Here is a 20,599-nt window from a genome sequence, read left to right as displayed (position 1 = left end):
GTACATCCACATTGTGTGCAACCATCACCACCAGCCATCTGCAGAACTCTTTTCATCTTGCAAAATAGAAATTTTATACCCATGAGACACTAATTCTCCATTCTCCCCTTCCCTCCAGCCTCTGGCAACCACATTCTTCTGTCTCTGTGAATTTAACTATTTTAGATATCTCATGTAAGTGGAATCATACAGAATTTGTCTTTTGTGACTGGCTCATCTCACTCAGCATGTCTTGAAGAGTCATCCATGTTTTAGTGTATGTCAATATTTCCTTGCTTTTTGAGGCTGAGTGATATTTTATTATATGGCTAGACCGCATTTTGTTCATTCATCCATCGATGGTGCTTAGCTTGCTTCCACATTTTGGCTATTGTGAATAACGTTACAGTGAACACAGGTGTGCAAATATTTCTTCAAGACCTTGTTTTCCATTCTTTCTGTACATACTCAGAGGTGGAAATGATGGGTCATATGGTAGTTTTATTTTTAATTTTTTGAAGAACTTCCATACTGTTTTCCATAAAGTTGTACCATTTTATGCTCTCAGCAACATTGCACAGGGGTTTCAGTTTCTCTACATTCTCACCAACCTTGCTGTTTTCTGATTTTTTGACAGTAGCCATCCTAATTGGTGGACACCAGTCATACTGGATTAAAGCTCACCCTAATAACCTTATGAGTATATGTGTTATGGGCTGAATCATGTTCCCAAAACCATGTTAATGTCCTAACCCCAGTACCTGAGAATGTGACCTTATGTGGAAATAGGTACAGATGATCAACTTAAAATAAGGTTATACAAAAGTATATAGTGTGCATATTCTGTTTTTCTTACATAAATGGTATGCTTTTCTACAGCTTTTTTTTTTCCCCCCACTTAAAAAGTGAAAAATAGGCTGGGCATGGTGGCTCATGCCTGTAATCCCTTTGGGGATTACACGCCTGTAAGCACTATGGGAGGCCGAGGCAGGCGGATTACCTGAGGTCAGAAGTTTGAGACCAGCTTGCCCAGCATAGTGAAACCCCATCTCTACTACAAATACAAAAAATTAGCTGGGCGTGGTGGCAGGCACCTGTAATCTCAGCTACTCGGGAGGCTGAGACAGGAGAATTGCTTGAACCCAGGAGGCGGAGGTTGCAGTGAGCCGAGATCACGCCACTGCACTCCAGCCTGGGCAACAAGAGCGAAACTCTGTCAAAAAAAAAAAAAAGTGAAAAATAATGTGTTATGGGGCTCCTTCCACCTCAGAAACTTGTTTTTGCTGCATATTCGTACATGGTGTGGCTGTTCAACAATTCCTTAACAGTAAGCATTCAGCTACTTTGAGTATTTCAAACAAGGCTGCAAAGAACATTCTAAGAGCTGTTCTAACCCAAAGAAATATAGAATGTTCTTCACAGCATTGTCTGAAATACTCAAAATCAAGTGTTCCTCCCACCTAGGCCTCCCAAAGTGCTGGGATTACAGGCGTGAGCCATGCACCCTGCCAAGAACATTCTTTACAAGCCTTTCTGTGTATCTGGATGAGTGTGTCTCTAAAATAAAGACCTACAAATGTAATTGTTGGGTTGGAGGGAGTGTGCATTTATATTGTAAATATTGCCAAAATTGTCCACCAGCATTGGTGGGGGGCAAGTACCAGTCTCCCCACCTCCTTGCCAATCCCTGATGTTACCTGTCTCCCCGACAGCCTTCTCCCTTTGCTGCATGGCCTCCTACCTGCGCAGCAGCCCTTTCTCCTTCCCCCGGGGATTAACTACCTGTTTGCATCTGTGTCAGGAAGGATTAAACCAGCTGCATGTGACAGAAAGGATGAAGTTACATTTGTTTGATCACATATGTGTTTGTCTTGTTTTGTTTATATGAAAGAATCCTGTCATAGGCAGTGGAAGGCTGGCCCTGTGGCTCATAGGCATTAGGGACCCAGACTCTCTCTGTCTTTCTGTATCTTCTGCGTCTGTAGCACATGGCTTCCTTTCTCAAGGTCGCCTCACCGTCATAAGGGCTGGCTGCTGGAGCTCCACCAGGAACCCGCATCCTGGACCGTGGGGAGGACGCAGTCCTTGCAGGGAATGATGGGCTCTTTCGAAGCACTTTTCTCAGTCCCGCTGACATGTCACTGGGACAAGTCAGAATGGAGTCACCTGGCCACACCTAATTGCAAGGTTGCCTGGGTGATGCAGTCTTCAGCTGCGCACGTTGCCAGGGTTCTGTTGCTGAGGAGGGAAGAGGGGTGGTAATGAGTGAGTGTTAGCGGCCTCTGCCTCAGCATCCTTCCCTGTGCTTCAGAGTATGGCATTTCAGGAGTGTCAGGAGCAGGGCCCCGTGGGCAGTGGTAGGTGACAGGGAAGGGGGAGGCATCCTTGTGACCTGTCTCAGGGGCAGAGTTCCCTCCATCAGCAGCAGATGTTAGTAGGGGGCTGGCTCCTCAGCTTTGAGCAGGGCCTGCCCAGTGGAGGATGGAGGCAGCAGGAGAGCAGACCCCTAGGAAAGCTCGGCATCCTGAGGCAAGAGCTGCACCTGCTGGGAGTGGCTAAGTAGTCTCAGAACCCACCCAGACAACAGGCTGGAGGCAGAAGGAGAGGACGCAGGAGGGATGGTGTGTGTGTGTGTATGTGTGAGTGAGGGTGTGAGAGTGTGCATGAATGTGTGTGAGGGTGGGTGAGTGTGCGTGTGTGTGAGGGTGGGTGAGGTTGTGATTGTGTGAGTGTGTGTGTGTTAGTGTGAGTATGTGGTACCAGAGAAGTGGGGTGTTGCCATAACAAATACCCAAAAATGTGGACACAGCTTTAGAACCACGTAGTGAGTAGAGGCTGGAATCGTTTTGAAGTGAATGCTGGGAGAAGCCTGTACTGCCATGAACAGAGTGTTGACGACAATTCTGGTGAGGGCTCAGAAGTGGAGAAGAGCTGTAGGGAAAGTCTGAAACTTTTTACAGATTGTTTAAGTGTTTGTGATCAGAATGTTGGGAGAAATATGGATGGTAAAGGCAATTCTGATGAGGCATCGGACGAAATGAAAACAAAGTATTGGAGATTGGAGTAAAGGCCATTCTTGTTATAAGGTGACAAAGAACTTGGCTGGATTGTGTCCATGCTTGAGGCCATTATGGAAGGCAGAATTTAAGAATGATGAACTTGGCTGGGCACGAGGGCTCATGCTTGTAATCTCAGCACTTTGGGAGGCCAAGGCAGGACTACTTGAGCCCAGGAGTTCGAGACCAGCCTGGGCAACACAGTGAGACCCCATTTCTACAAAAAAAAAAAAAATTTTTTTTTTAATTAGCCGATTGTGGTGGCATGTACCTGCAGTCCCAATATTCAAGAGTCTGAGCCCGGGAGGTAGAGACTGCACTAAGCTGTGATCACGCCACTCACTGCGCTCCAGCCTGGGCAACAGAGCAAGACTCTGTCTCAAAAAAAAAAAAATGGCAAGTCATGGTGGCTCACACCTGTAATCCCAGCACTTTGGGAGGCTGAGGCAGGTGAATCACTTGAGGTCAGGAGTTTGAGACTAGCCTGACCAACATAGTGAAACCCCATATATACCAAAAAATACAAAAATTAGCCAGGCATAGTGGTGCATGCCTGTAGTCCTAGCTACTTGGGAGGCTGAAGAGGGAGAATTGCTTGAACCCGGGAGGCGGAGGTTGCAGTGAACCAAGATCGTGCCACTGCACTCCAGACTGGGCGACAGAATGAGACTGCATCTCAAAAAAGAAAAAAAGAAAAAAGGGAAGGGAAGGGAAAGGGAACTAGGGTATCTGGCAGAAGAAATATCTAAACAGCAAAGCATCCAGGTGCAGTGTGGCTTCTTTTAACCACGTGAAGTAAGATGCAAGAAAAGAGAAGTGATTTAAAGGCAGAATTTAGAGTTAAAAGGGAAGCAGAACAGAAAGATGTGCAAAATTCACAACATGGTCATTTAAAGATTAAAGAAGTACATTCAAGGGAGAGTATCAAGGGTATGGCCAAGTGACAAGGAGATTAGTATGTACTATAGCCAGTGCTGCTCATCGACACTGGGAGAATGACCCCAAAGGCACTTCAGAGATCTTCAAGGCTGCCCCTCCATCACAGACTCAGAATGTGAGGGTCTTGAGGGCAGAAAGGGCTTGCTGCCCAGGGCTGCCTCAAGTCTCTGCTCTATGCCCTCGAGAACTGCTGCTGGGGTGGAGCCACTACAGAGAGCCCCCACTAAGCCTAGAAGAGACGTGGGGTGGGGCTACCCTCAAGACCCCAGAACCGTAGAGCTGGGAGACCAGCGTGCCACACCAGCCTGGGAGAGCTGCAGGCCTGAGACTTCAATCCGTGAGAGCTACTGTGTGGGCTGAGCCCAGGAAAGCCACGGAGGTGGGGCTGACTGAGACCTTGGAGGTCCAACCCCTAACCTAATTGTGTCTAGGAGATGGGACAGATAGTCAAGAAGTACTGCTGAACCTTAAGATTTGATGTTGTTCACTCTGTTGGGTTTTGGATGTTCTTAGGGCCAGTTACCCCTTTTTCCTTGCCTGTTTATCCCTTTTGGGATGGAAATGCCTGTCCCATGTCTGTCCCGTGTAATTTGGAAGTGAGTAAGTTGTTTAATTTCACAGGCTCACAGCTGGAAGGAAATTTGCCTAGGGATGAATCACACCTTGAGTCTCAGCCATACCTTATTTAGACGATATTCTGCCTTTTGAGTTGTTGTTAGAATGAGTTAAGACTTTGGGGATATTGTAATGGAATATGTGTATTTTGCATGTGAGAAGGACATGAATTTTGAGGGCCAGGAGCAATGCTATGGTTTGAATGTGTCTCCCCAAAAGCATGTGTTGGAAATGTAATTGCCATTGTAACAGTTTGTTTGTTTGTTTTTAGACAGGGTCTTGCTCTGTCGCCCAGGCTGGAGTGCAGTGGTGCAATCTCAGCTCACTGCAACCTCCACCTCCCGGGCTCAGGTGATTCTCTTGCCTCAGCCCCCATGAGTAGCTGGGACTACAAGTGTGCCCCACCTTGCCGGGTAATTTTTGTATTTTTAGCAGAGACAGGGTTTCACCATGTTGGCCAGCCTGGCATTGTAACAGTCTGAAAAGGTGGAATGGTGAAGAGGTGATTAGGCCATGAGGGCTCCACTCTCATGAGTGGAGTAATGCCGTCATCCTGGGTCATTCAAAGAGGGCAAGTTTGCCACACCCCTTTGACTTTTCTGCGTGTGAAGATAAGTGTTCCTCTCCTCTGGAGGATGCAGCATTCAAGACATCATCGTGGAAGCACAGACCAGACCCTCACCAGATACCAAACCTGCTTGGACTTACCTGCCTCCAGAACTGTGAGAAATACATTTCCATCTATTATAAATGACTCAGCCTCAGGTATGCTGTTATAGCAGCACAAATGAACTAAGACAGTAGGTAAATAAATATAAGTAAATGCTGTTTCAAAAACAGTAAAAAACAGGAAGACTCCTAGAAGCCCAGAGCGGGGGGACAGCCTTACAGATGCGACCTCCTTGGTGCCAGCTATTAAGTCACTGCCTCTCAGCTCCAAACCCACCTACTCTTCTCCACTGGGTGATGCTGGGTCTGGCTCTGCAAACTATACTTCTGCTTTGCCGGACACTCCCTGTTAGGCTATCCCAAGAGGCATTTCAGGGAGACTGTGGGGCAGGAGGAAAAGGGACTTGACCCTTCCTGTCTGCTTCCCACCCCTGAGAGCGTGCCCTTGCAACACTTCCTCACCCTGGCATTGCCAGTTCATTCCCGCCGCAGCCGTTTGCAGATTTCCCGACACTCGCAGAACCCCCCTCATTGTGCTCCTTGAAGACATTAGCACCAGCTGAGCAGCGGGGTCAGCGTTTTAGCTCTATGGAGTTTTAGCTCTTCAAAGTCTCTAAATCTTTCTCTTTCTTCTCTGAGTTTCCCAGCCCTAGAGGTGGTGGTTTCTTCCAGCCACTGCTACTTCCCTGATACCTTAGACTTCCCATTTTGTGCTTTTGATGGTCAAAAACTCTATGCCTGTAAACAACTCTTTATAGTTAATTCTCTGTTCAAATCACAGGTTCCTGTCTCCTGGCTAGACTCACAGCATACAACACCCATCCCTATTTTTGATAGGAGATGACTGAGACCAGAGGGAATCTTTTAAGGCAATGTCATTAATTCAGTACTTTCATTTATCTGTAAGAACAGGGAGATAGATGATTCCCCTAACTGGGCTTCCATTTTGACAGAAAGTAGCGGTTCTCGTGTGTTTTGCCAGTGACACCCACTGGGTAGCTGAGTGTCTCAGTCTCAGTGGATTCGATTCCTCTTCCACAGTGACCGAATTTCCTCTGGGTGCCGTGAGATTCTCACCCTCTTTCCTCCTGATTGCTCCTTCAGCTAGAAGAGGGAGGTCAGCTCTGTTCCTTCACCTTTCTCTTCTAGGACAGTCTGTTTTCTGGTTCTGCTTTTTTATTTTTGGAGACAGAGTCTCGCTCTGTCACCCAGGCTGGAGTGCAGTGGTGCGATCTCATCTCACTGCAACCTCCACCTCCCAGGTTCAAGTGATTCTTCTGCCTCAGCCTCCCAGGTAGCTGGAATTACAGGCACCTGCCACCATGCTCGGCTAATTTTTGTATTTTTAATAGAGACAGGGTTTCACCATACTGGTCAGGCTGGCCTTGAACTCCTGATCTCAGATGATCCGCCAGCCACCTCGGCCTCCCAAAGTGCTGGGATTACAGGTGTGAGCCACTGCGCCTGGCCCTGCAATATTTTTATTTCTGAGGAAGTGTCATTAGATCTCACTTGAGAAGCCCAGTTGTAAATGAATCCTGCTCATCCTTATCCAGGGAAAACCATCTCTGACGGTAGCAAAAAGATTTTGGCTGGGTACAGTGGCTCACTGTAACCCCAGCACTTCAGGAGGCCGAGGCGGGTGGATCGCTTGAGCCCAGGAGTTTGAGACCAGCCTGGGCAACACGGCAAAACAAAACCCCATCTCTACAAAAAATTAAAATATTAGCCGGGTGTGATGGCACATACCTGTAGTCCTAGCTACTTGGGAGGCTGAGGTGGGAGGGCTGCTTGAGCCCAGGAGGTTGAGGCTGCAGTGCACAATGATTGTGCCACTGCACTCCAGCCTGGGTGACAGGGCAAGACCCTGCCTCAAAAAATAAAATAAAATAAAATAAATAAATTCTGTTTGGAAAAGCTACTTTGAACTTGGGGTCAGAACACCTGGAGCAGCTTGCCCCCAAGCCTTCTGAAAAGCAGGGAAATTTGGGAGACTGTTCTATTTCCTTCCTGGGGAAATAAAATAAGCTTGTTTAGCAGTGCCTCTGAAGGAAACTTTTCAGCCACCATCCCTACAGAACAAAGGACGTTTATGTTCATTGGAAATGCAGCCATCACTGCCCACTGCCACTCCGCACAAAGTCTGAATTGTCACAGCAGAGATGTGGTGGGAACATCATAAATGAGCAGAGACGTTGAGTCTAGAATGAACAGAGCGTTGAGATATCAACCCATTGACAGAGTCACTGCCTGGCAGTTCCACTAAAGAGACACAAATACAATATTGTTCCATTTAATCTGACAAAGGTTTTTCCCCACTGATTTGAGGATTTGCTCGTGTGAGAAATCTTACAAAGATATACAAATGAAATCACAACCTTTTATTTCATAAGTCATTTTTATGGAAAATATTAAATTCAGTGAACTCAGGACTGTTGGGAGAATCCAAGGAGAAGAGTCTGGGGACAATCCATCCCAGAAGGGAGCACTTTGTGTCTAGTCAGACCTCCACAGTGCATCCAGCACACATGACATACAGCCGAGCAGACAGTCTCTGCTTTGCGTAACCAACAGATTCATTGCTGAGACACAGGACTCTGATCCTGAATCGGAGGGTCTTGGATCCTGGGGTCTTGGTCTTACAGAAAAACAAATGTGTAGCAAATTCTAGTAGGAAGCAATGAACTTCCAATTTGCTTCAGCAGGGGATTAAGAAAAAGCATAATACATCTACAGAATTATGGAAGCAGCTCTTCTAGAAGACATTCTTTGATACCTGTACAGTTTCAACTTTCTCCAAAGCACTCCGGTCCATATTAGGCCTGTGAAGCAAGCAAGGCAGGGATAATTATGCCTGTCTGGTGATGAGGAATCTGAGGCGTACAGAGGCTAGGGGTCTGGTCCAGCACTGCACTGTTAGGCAATTTTAAGAGTACCTAGCCCGCACCTCCAACGCTGTGTCCTATGGTTGCTCGCTGATTAATTGTCAGTTTGTCTTTTGTTTTAAAAGGGATCTGGCCAGGTGCGGTGGCTCACGTCTGTAATCCTAGCACTTTGGGAGGCTGAGGCGGGTGGATTGTCTGAGCTCAGGAGTTCAAGACCAGCCTGGGCAACACGGTGAAATTCTGTCTCTACTAAAATACAAAAAAAATTAGCCCGGTGTGGCAGCGTGCACCTGTATTCCCAGCTACTTGGAAGGCTGAGGCAGGAGAATCGCTTGAACCCAGGAGGTGGAGGTTGTAGTGAGCCGAGATCACGAAATTGTACTCCAGCCTGGGTGACAGAGCGAGACTCCGTCAAAAAAAAAAAAAAAAAAAAATCACTTACTCATTCAGTACATGTTTATTGAGTACCTACCATATATTGCTTTAGAGGCTGGAGATCCGGTCGGTACGGAAGGCAGGGTCCCTCCCCTAGGGAGCTGCCATTCTGGAGTTAACAACTGAGATCATTTTCAATAGCAATACGGGCATGGAGACAATAAAAGAGGCTGAGGTGAGAGGGACGTGGGGGATATGTTGGGAGGTCAGGAAAGGACACACCAGGAAGTAACATGGAAGCTGAATCTTTAAGATCCCTCTTTCTTGGAGTAGCCTTTTCTCCCAGAGTCAACACATGGAAACCTGGGAACACAGCATTCCATGCAGAGGGAACAGCAAGAGGAAATGGGCATGGTTTGCTCCAGGGACAGATATAAAAGGTCAGTGTGCAGGGGAAGGATGAAGAGCTGGGAGGCTCAGTGGACAGGAGGGGAGAGGGCTGGCGGAGGCCACCTGATGGTGTGGGGTCAACAACACATGCTTGGATGCTGAGTGCAGTGGGAAACACACACATACAATCACACACTGATACAGTTTCAATACATGACGCCACCTAATCTCATGTTGAATTGTAATCCCCAATATTGAAGATGGGGCCTGATGAAAGGTGATTGGAACATGGTGTAGAATTCTCATGAATGGATTAGCGCCATCTTCTTGGTGCTGTCGTTGCAATAGTGACTGAGTTCACATGAGATCTGGTCATTTAAAAGTGTGCGGCATCCCCCCACGGCACTCTCTTTCTCTCTCTCTCTCTTTTTTTTTTTAAAGACAGGGTCTCGCTCTGTCACCCAGGCTGCGGTGCAGTGGTGCAACCTTGACTCACTGCAACCCCCACCTTCCGGGTTCAAGTGATTCTCGTGCCTCAGCCTCCTGAATAGCTGGGATCACAGGTGCGCACCACCACACCCAGCTAATTTTTGTATTTTTTGTAGTGACGTGGTTTAACCATGTTGGCCAGGCTGGTCTCAAACTCCTGACCTCAAGTGATCTGCCCACCTTGGCCTCCCAAAGTGCTGGGATTCCAGGTGTGAGCCACTGCACCTGGCCCCCTACTCTCTTTCTCTTGCTCCTGCTCTGCTATGTGAGATGTCTGCTCCTGCTTCATCTTCCACTGTGAGTAAAAGTTCCCTGAGATCTCCCCAGAAGCTGAGCTGATGCCTGTGCCATGCTTCCTATAGGCTGCAGAACCATGAGCCAATTAAACCTCTTTATAAATTACCCAGTCTCAGGTATTACTTTTCAGCAATGCAAGATAATACATACACGCAAGGGCTAATACACACACACAAACACACACACACACACAACTGGTGGAGAGTGACCATCTGGTAGAGGCAGGAGTTAAGTGAGCATGCCAACCCCCAAAACAACAGTGATAAATGTCATGGGAATGACACAGCACAGGTTGCTGCCTAGGCATTAGAAGCAGAACAACACACCCAAATGGTTCAAGCAGGTGACCAGAGGTAAGAACTTAGAAGCAGCTCTCTCACCTAGCAGCTCCCCACTTTTCCTGCTGCTTCTGTTTAATGGACCATTCAGGCATTTGTGCATGAACTTAAGGTGACCCACATCCTATTTCCTTATCTATACTCCCAGGCTCTTTTGAGCCTCCTTATACATACTGTCAGTTGCTGCCTCTCTCTCTCTCTCTCCCTTTCTCTCTCTCTCTCTCTCTCTTTCTGCCTGACCCTTTGTTCCTGCTTTGTGTGAGCCAGGGACAGGAGACATCCTCCTGACTCGCTGTGCCTTCCCTGCCCAGGATCTGAAAGTAATAAATCTTTGAGCTTGTTTCTGATTATGGTGTACTGCGCCCTCCATCTGAAGAACCAGGGGCTACCCCAGGCGGAGTTTTCCCTGGGATGCCAGGGAGAACACAAGGTCAGGATCCTAGCACCAGAGCAATGGGCAGGCAGGCATAAACTGGACATGAGTCAGACAAGAGCCACAAAGGTGTCTGCCAGTATAAACAAGTTTCTCAGTGAGGGACACCTGGTCATGGGTCAGACAACTAAGCAGCAGGCTGTCCACAGTTAGAAGTAACGAAAGGCACAGTGTAAACACCCACATCCTGCTCCTGTTTATTTCATGTTAGGGCAGTGTTGCTAGGCACTGTGGTACCGGATCCCCAGTTTAGCTGGGGGCTTTCAAAACAGTAAAATACTGGATTTAAAAAAAATACTTAAAGGCCAGGTATGGTGGCTCACACCTGTAATCCTAACACTTTAGGAGGCCAAGGCAGAAGGATTCCTTGGTGCTGGGAATTTGAGACCAGTCTTGGCAACATAGAGAGACTCCATCTCTACAAAACTTTTTTTTTTTTTTAATTAGTTGGGCATAGTGGCATATGCCTGTTGTCCTAGCTACTCCAGAGGCTGAGGCAGGAAGATCACTTGAGTCCAGAGTTTCAAGATTACAATGAGCTATGATCATGCCACTGCACTCCAGCCTGGGCAACAGAGAGAGACTCTGTGTATTTAAAAAAAAAAAATCAAAACAAAACAAAACAAAAACCTCAAACTTAAAGATACTGGAAATCAGACAGAAACTAGAAGAGTTTTATTTATTTTTTATTTTTTTCGAGACAGGATCTTGCTCTGTAGCCCAGGCTGGAATGAATTGGTGCAATCACGGCTCATTGCAGCTTCGACCTCCTGGGCTTAGGTGATTCTCCCACCTCAGCCTCCTGAGTAGCTGGGACTACAGGCCCATGCCAACATGCCTGGCTAATTTTTGTATTTTTTGTAGAGATGAGGTCTCGCCACAATGCCCAGGCTGGTCTTGAACTTTTGGGCTCAGGTGATCCTCTGGCCTCAAAGTGATCCTCTGGCCTCAAGCTCCCAAAGTGCTGGGATTACAGGCGTAAGCCACTGCACTCAGCCAAAGTTGTTTTTTGTTTTTTGAGACAGGGTCTGGCTCTGTCGCCCAGGCTGAAGTGCAGTGGCACAATCGCAACTCACTGTAGCCTTGACCTCCTGGGCTCAAGCCATCCTTCCACCTCAGCCTCCCAAGTAGCTAGAACCACAGGCGTGTGACACCACACCTGGCTAATTTTTTTTTTTTTTTTTTTTTCAGAGACAGGGTCTCACTGTTGCCTAGGCTGGTCTCAAACTCTTGGGCTTAAGTGATCCTACTGCCTTGGCCTCCCAAAGTGCTGGGATTACAGGCCTGAGCCACCACACCCTGCCTCAGAAGAGTTTTAAACTAAAACTAAAATCAAAACAAGCAAACAACAAGACACAGTTCTGGGCATGAGCTGCTTTGCTCCACTGACAGTTCAGCTGTGCGTATGTGAAGCAAACGCCTTAGGGCCTGGTGAGAGAATCTTCTCTTGAAAGACAGCTACGCAGAACAAGGGCTGTGGGTCTGATGCTCCTTGCCTCAAACACATGCATCTTGGGTTTCAAAAAGCTGAAGTTAAGGACAGAGCACACAGCAGGCAGAGCGGCTGGAAATTAGGGGAATCCCTAGAAGCAAGGAAGTCACAGCCACAATGAACCCCATGTCTGCCCAAATACTTGGCTAGCCACCGAATCTGGCAGGCAGAGGAAAGACCTGTGGGATCAGGCTTAAAGCAATAGCAGGTCACAAAAAGAACAGATATCAATAACTACACTGTGAGGGATGTGAAGTTTGCAGATTGAATCCAGACAATTAACTGCTTACTGGAATAAAAATCCAAGCATCTTTAGAAGAACATGACAGAGTCCAAAGTCACTATAACATTGTATCTACAATATCCAATGTTCAACCAAAAGTTACTAAACATGCAAAGAAACAGGAAAATGTGGTCTCTATTCAGGAAAAGGGGCAAATAGAAATTGATGCTATGCGGGCCCAGATGTTTGATTTAGCAAAGAGTTCCGAGTAGCTATTATAAATATGTTTAAATAATTGAAGGAAAATATACAATCAATGAAGAAATGGAGAATCTCAAAATAAAAATAAAAACAATAAAAAAAAGGCCGGGCGCGGTGGCTCATGCTTGTAGTCCCAGCACTTTGGGAGGCCGAGGCGGGCGGATGATGAGGTCAGGAGATCGAGACCACGGTGAAACTCCGTCTCTACTAAAAATACAAAAAAAAATTAGCCGGGCGTGGTGGTGGGCGCCTGTAGTCCCAGCTACTCGGAGAGGCTGAGGCAGGAGAATGGCGTGAACCCGGGAGGCGGAGCTTGCAGTGAGCCGAGATCGCGCCACTGCACTCCAGCCTGGGCGACAGAGACTCTGTCTCAAAAAAAAAAAAAAAAAAAAAAAAAAAAACATAAAATAAATAAATAAATAAATAAAATAAAATAAAAAATAAATAAAAATGTAATCCCAGTACTTTGGGAGGCTGAGGTGAGCAGATCATCTGAGGTCGGGAGTTTGAGACCAGCCTGGCCAACATGGCAAAACCCCATCTCTACTAAAAATACAAAAATTAGCCAGGTGTGGTGCACATCCATAATCCCAGCTTCTTGGGAGGCTGAGGCAGGAGAATTGCTTGAACCTGGGAGGCAGAGGTTGTAGTGAGTCAAGATCATGCCACTGCACTCTGGCCTGGGTGACAGAACCAGAATCTGTCTCAGAAAAATAAATACATAAATAAAAATAAAAATAGAAATCCTAGGTTGGGCATGGTGGCTCATGCCTGTAATTCCAGAGCTTTGGGAGGCCAAGGCAGGAGGATCCCTTGAGCCTAGGAGTTCAAGACCAGCCTGGGCAACATACTGAAACCCTGTTTCTACAAAAAAAAATTAGCCAGGTGTGGTGGCACATGCCTGTAATCCTACTTCCTGTAGCTCCTAGGAAGACTGAGGCAGGAGTATTGCTTGGGCCCAGGAGTTTGATGAGCTATGGTCACACAATTGCACTCCAACCTAGCTAACAGAGCAAGACCCTGTCTCTACATTAAAAAAAAAAGGCTGGACGAGGTGGCTCAGGCCTGTAATTCCAGCACTTTGGGAGGCCGGGGTGGGCAGATCACTTGAGGTCAAGAGTTTGAGACCAGCCTGGCCAACATGGCAAAACCTCGTCTCTACTAAAAATACAAAAATTAGCTGGGCGTGATGGTGTGTGCCTGTAACCCCAGCTACTTGGGAGGCTGAGGCAGGAGAATCACTTGAAACCGGGAGGTGGAGGTTGCAGTGAGCTGAGATTGCATCACCGCACTACAACCTGGGCAACAGAGCAAGACTCTGTCTAAAAAAACAAAAAGGAAATCCTATAGCTGAAAACTATTTAATTGAAATAAAAATTGTGCTATATAGGCTTGTCTCATTCTGTTTGGGTTGCTGTAACCAAATTCTATAGACTGGGTAAGCTTCTAAAGAACAGACATATATTGCAGTAGAATGTATTGCAGTTCTAGAGGCTGGGAAGTCTGAGAGCAAGGCACCAGCAGATTGGGTGTCTGGTGAGGGCCCACTCTCTACATCATAGATTGTTCCTTCTTGCTGCAACCTCACATGGTGGAAGAGGCAAACAAGCTCCCTCAGGCCTCTTTTATAAGGGCCTTGAACCCATTCATGAGGGCTCCACCCTTATGACCTAAATACTGCTTAAAGTCCCCACCTCTTTTTTTTTTTTTTTTTTTGAGACAGAGTCTCGCTTTGTCGCCCAGGCTGGAGTGCAGTGGTGCAATCTTGGCTCACTGCATGCTCCGCCTCCAGGTTCACACCATTCTCCTGCCTCAGCCTCCCGAGTAGCTGGGACTACAGGTGCCACCACGCCAGGCTAATTTTTTTTTTTTTTTGTATTTTTAGTAGAGATGGGGTTTCACTGTGTTAGCCAGGACGGTCTCGATCTCCTGTCCTAGTGATCTACCCACCTCAGCCTCCCAAAGTGCTGGGATTATAGGCGTGAGCCACTGCACCTGGCCAAGTCCCCACCTCTTAATGCTATTGCACTGGGGATTAGGTTTGAACATATGAATTTTGCTGGGGACACAAACATTCAAACAATATCAGAGCTCAAGAGCAGATTGAAGATGGCAGAGACAGGAATCGGTGAATTAAAGAGAAATTAATGGAAATTATCTAATCTGAACAACAGAAAGAAAAATATTAAAGAAAAATGAGTATATATTAGTCTTCAGGGAAATGCATATCAAAACCATAATAAGATGCCACTTCACACCCACTAGGATGGCCATAATAAAAAAAAAAAAAATGTGGACAGTAGCAAGTATTGGCAAGGATGTGGTGAAATGGGAACTTCTGGTAGGAATGTAAAATGGGGCAGCTGCTTTCAAAAATAGCTTAGCAATTCTTCAGAAGATTAAACTTAGTTACCATATGACCCGAACATTCCATTCCTGATTATGTATACAAACGAATTGAAAAAAATCCACACAATTTGTGCGTTAATTTTATAGCACATTATTTGCAATAGCCAAAAAAAGTAGAAACAACTCAAGTTCAGCAATGAATGGACAGATAAACAAAATGTGGTCTATCCATATATCTGAGTCATTTGTGTTGCTATAAAGGAACACCTGAGGCTGGGTAACTTATAAAGGAAAGGGGTTTACTTGGCCCACATTTCTGCTGGCTGTAAAGGAAGCATGGCGCCAGCATCTGCTTCTAGTGAGGCCTCAGGCTGCTTCCACTCATGCCGGAAGATGAAGGGGAGCTGCTGTGTGCAGAGATCACATGGCGCGAGCACAGAAGCAAGAGAAAGAGGAGGGAGGTACCAGGCTCTTTTAACAACCAGCTCTCATGGGAACTAACTCACTCATTACTGTAATGATGGCACCAAGCCATTCATGAGGAATCTGACCCCATGATCCAAACACCTCCCACCAGGCCCCACCTCCAACACCAGGGATCAAATTTCAACATGAGACACAGTGGGGCCAAACAGTCTCTATCCAAACTACAGCACCACGAGATGTTGTACTATTTGGTCATAAAAAGGAATGAAGTACCAAAATGTGCTACAACATGGATGAATCTTGAAAACATTATGCTAAGTGAAAGAAGCCAGCCACAAAATATCACATATTGTATTATGATTCCATTTAATGAAATGTCCAGATGAGTCAAATCTCTAGAGACAGAAAGTAGGTTAGTGGTTGCCTATGTATGAGGAGAAGGGGGCCAGGGGATACAGAGTTTCTTGTAGGGGGTGATGAACATGCTCTAAAATTGATTTGGGGCCAGGCGCAGTGGCTCACACCTGTAATCCCAGCACTTTGGGAGGCTGAGGTGGTCGGATCACGAGCTCAAGAGATCAAGACCATCCTGGCCAACATGGTGAAACTGTCTCTACTAAAAATACAAAAATTAGCTGGGTGTGGTGGCACGTGCCTGTAGTCCCAACTACTTGGGAGGCTGAGACAGGAGAATCGCTTGAACCTGGGAGGCAGAGGTTACAGTGAGCCGAGATTGCACCACTGCACTCCAGCCTGGCAACAGAGCAAGACTGTGTCTCAAAAAAAAAAAAAAAGAAAAAAAAATTGATTTGGGGGCCAGGCACAGGGGGCCAGGCACAGTGGCTCCCATCTGGAGTCCCCACATTTCAGGAGGCTGAAAGCATGAGGATTGAGACCAGCCTGGGCAACATAGGGAGACCCCCTCCCCCCATAACAAAGATAAATTTAAAAAAAATAATTTTGGTGATAGTTGGTGATAGTTGCATAACCCTGTGAATATACTAAAAACCACAGAATCATATACTTTAAATGGGTGAATTGTATATGAATAATATCTAAATAAATTTGTCATATACATGCAAAAATAGAAACTCCAAGATCTGTGGGGTAATATGAAGTAGTCCAGGCTGGCAGCAGTGGCTCAAGCCTGTAATCCCAGAACTTTGGGAGGCTGAGGTGGGTAGATCACTTGAGGTCAGGAGTTCGAGACCAGCCTGACCAATAATGGTGAAACCCCATCTGTACTAAAAATACGAAAATTAGCTGGGCATGGTAGAGCATACCTGTAATCCCAGCTACTCTGGAGGCTGAGGCAGGAGAATCGCTTGAACCCAGGAGGTGGAGGTTGAAGTGAGCTGAGATCGCACCACTGCCCTCCAGCCTGGGGTGACAGAGTGAGACTCTGTCTTAAAATAAAATAAAATAAAATAAAATTTTAAAAAATGAAGTTGTCCAGTATACATGTAACTGAACAGCAGGAGAGGGTAGAAAGAGGAAGAAAAAAATACTAATGGCTGAAATCTTCCAAAATTTGGTGGAAAATAGTCAATCCTTGTTATTCACGGGTTCCATATTTGCAAATTCACCTATTTGCTAAAATTTGTAACCCCCAAATCAACTCACAGCCATTTCAGATATTTGTGAATGTACGTAGAGTGGCAATAACTTTGAGTTGCCCAGTGTACATATTCCCATCTGAGGCTGAACAAGGCGACACTCTGCCTTCTTGTTTCAGCTTTCATACTGTAAACAAGTGGCCTTTTGGGGTCTCTTTAGTGGCATATTTTTCACATTTTGGTGTTTTTTTGTTTTTTGAGATGAGGTCTCTCGCTCTGTCACCCAGGCTGGAGTATAGTGGTGCGACCATGGCTCACTGCAGCCTTGACTTCCTGGGCTCAAATGATTCTCCCACCTCAGCCCTGTGAGTAGCTGGGACCACAAGCACAACACCACTACACTCAGCACATTTTTGTATTTTTTTGTAGAGACAGGGTTTTGCCATGTTGCCCAGGCTGGTCTTGAACTCCTGGGCTCAAGTGATCTGCCCACCTCAGCCTCGGAAAGTGTTGGGATTACAGGCGTGAGTCACCATGCCCAGCCATTTTGGTTCTTTTTGTTGGTGATTTTGCTGATTAAAATGGCTCCTAAGTGTACTGCTGAAGTGCTGGCTTTAAATGGGTGAATTGTATGATATATGAATAATATCTCAATAAAGTTGTCACATATATGCAAAAATAGAAACTCCAAGATCTGTGGGGTAATATGAAGTAGTCCAGGCTAGGAGCAGTGGCCCACGCCTGTAATCCCAGCACTCTGGGAGGCCGAGGTGGGTAGATCACCCATTTAAGTACTGCTAAGTGCAAGAAGGTTGTGATGAAAGGTGTGTTACATAAGCTTCATTCAGGCATGATTCAAAGTGCTGTTAGCTATGAGTTCAATGTTAATGAACCAACAGTACAGTACAAAGGAGGAAATTCGCCAGTCTATACTACATGAAGCCATTCTAGAAAATGCTAAAGTATTATGACATCTACAGTGTATGATGTAGCTATGGGATGGAACGAAAAAGCAGCTAAATTTGTGGATTCATGAGATGATTTTTTTTTTAAGTGGACAGTACTCTTGTGAGGATAGAAGCCAAATAAATTTGCAGTCATGTTACCCACGGTCAGGAAAATGTTAAATCCTTCTTGGCTAGTGTTTTATTTTAATAAATACTGCCTGTAATTTGTAAGATATATTAAATGTCTTTAAATAGGAGCAGACATAAAACAAGGTTATGTGTTAACCAGTTGATGAAAATGTTTTGACCAGAGGCTCACAGGAAGCTAACCCTGTATGTCACCTAGGAGCAATGGTTCAGCATTTGCTAATTCTGTGCTTGCGGAGACTTTATAGAACATGGCTACCATGAGAACTCACTGTATTAATTTTCTGATCTAAGCAGCTCAGGAAATCCTAAGTAAATAAACACAAAGAGAATTACCCCTAGATATGTGATAGTTAAACTGATGAAAGCCAAAGATATAGAAAAGATCTTGAAAGCAGTCTGAGAAAAAAAAAACAGCAATTACATACAAAGGAATAGTGATGAGTATATGCCTACCTTTCTTCAGAAACTATGGAAGCCAGAAGACATTGGAAGACAGTCAAATGCCAAAGGAAAAAACCTATCAACCAAGCATTCTACATCCAGTAAAGCTATCCTTCAAAAATGAAGGCAGCCTGTAATCCCAGCACTTTGGGAGGCCGAGGCGGGCAGATCACGAGGTCAGGAGATCGAGACCATCCTGGCTAACACGGTGAAACCCTGTCTCTACTAAAAATACAAAAAAATTAGCCAGGTGTGGTGGCAGGCGCCTGTAGTCCCAGCTACTTGGGAGGCTGAGGCAGGAAAATGGCATGAACCTGGGAGGCAGAGCTTGCAGTGAGCTGAGACTGCACCACTGCACTGCAGCCTGGGAGACAGAGCGAGACTCCATCTCAAAAAAAAAAAAAAAAAAAAAAAAAAAGGAAGGCAAAATAAAGACAATTTTTAAAAATTTCTTATTTTTTAAATTGTTGTGGGTACATAGTAGGTGCATATATTTATGGGGTACATGAGATATTTTGATACAGGCATGCAATGTGAAATAAGCACATCACAGAGAATGGGGTATCCATCCCCTCAGGCATTTACTCTTTTCAATTACATTATTTTAAAATATACAATTGTTATTATTGACTATAGTCACCCTATTGTGCTATCAAATAGTAGGTCTTATTCATTTTTTTTATTTGGTACCCATGAACGATCCCCACTTCCCCCAAAAAACATTTTTAAATGAACCAAAACTGAGAATTCTACTCGCAGACCTAGATCATGGCTTGCTGCCTCAGTGCTGAGCAGCTTGGCTTCAGCCACCATGAACGCAGGACACCAGACTGGTTGCCACAGATGCTGCAAATCCTTGTGGTGTTGAAATGGCCCAGTATCCTGTGCTAAGAAGGGGAACAACGCCCCACTCTGCCTGTGATCCGCTATAGCTGCACCACAGCAGAACTGCTAGGGCACCAAAGTGTTACCTGCAGCCTCTTGCTCCCCAGGGGGATCACACACTATAGGGTGGTCTGGCCACGGAAGTGAACCTAGCTGTACCATACTTTACTGGGAACTACAAACCCCCTTCAGATATCTGTCCTTGTTCAATTCAATTTGTAATGCCTGGTTCCCTCTTCCTTTGGATGTATTCTCTCAGGGCCCCATAATTCTCTCTTGCAAATTGCAATTCTCTCTTGCAAACTGCAATTCTCTCTTGCAAATTGCAAATTCTATCTTGCAAATTCTCCTGCCCTTCAACTCTGGTTCTGTTTGGCAGAGAATGTTAAAACTTCAGTTATGGACATGGTATATGCTCTTATCTCAGGAGGCTTCTCAGCATCTGAGGCAGATACTGCTAGCTACCTCAAATTTTCTTTTAACCTTAACAGAACCCAAATTTTTAGCTGGACACATTACCACTTCTATTAGTTTGTTTTCTGTTACCTATAACAGAATACCTGAAACTGGGTAACTGACAAAGGAATTTATTACAGTTATGGAGGCTGCGAAGTCCCAGGTTGAGTCCACATCTGGTGGGAGCCTTCTTGCTGGTGGGGACCTTTGTGGCACCCTGAGGTGGCAAATATTCATATCAACCCCCAAGAAACCGATTTAACAGGGAGCAGCAGTTCTCTTTTCCCCCAGTCCTTCATCCTGCTGCTTAGACTATGGATGTGATGGCTGGATTCCAGCAGCCACACTGAAACAGACGGATGAGCTGGAAGGATCCCCAGTCTTTCATAATTTCATGGAACTGTCACACCAGTCCTGGAACACCTACTTCCCAAAGTATTTTATATAAAATAAACTTATCTTGCATACCCACTGTCTTAGTCAATTTGGGCTGCTATAACAAAATGACTTAGACTGCTTAATTTATAAACAATAGATTTATTGTTCACAGTTCTAGAGGCTGAGAAGTCCAAGATCAAGGCGCCAGCAGATCTGGTGTCTGGTGAGGGGCTCCTTGCTCACAGATGGTGCCTTCTCATTGCATCCTTACACGGCAGAAGGGCAAGAGGAACGAACAAGCTTCCTCAGGCCTCTTTTATAAGAGCACTAATCCCATTCATGAGGGATCTGCCCTCATAACCTACTCACCTCCCAAAGGCCCCACCTCTTAATACCAACATACTAGGGGATTTCAACTATGAATTTTAGACACAAACATTCAGACCACAGCACACATAGCCCACAGCAACCATGTAATGAGGGAAACTTAGGAGAAGCAGGGTTGTGGGGGGAAGGGGATTTCATTGTAGAAGTTGGTATTGAACTCACCAGTTTTTTGTTTTTAAGAGA

This window comes from Pongo abelii, chromosome 12 (genome assembly GCF_028885655.2).
Source record: "Pongo abelii isolate AG06213 chromosome 12, NHGRI_mPonAbe1-v2.0_pri, whole genome shotgun sequence".
NCBI classification, from domain to species: Eukaryota; Metazoa; Chordata; class Mammalia; order Primates; family Hominidae; genus Pongo; species Pongo abelii.
Note: the sequence above shows the minus strand (reverse complement) of the source record.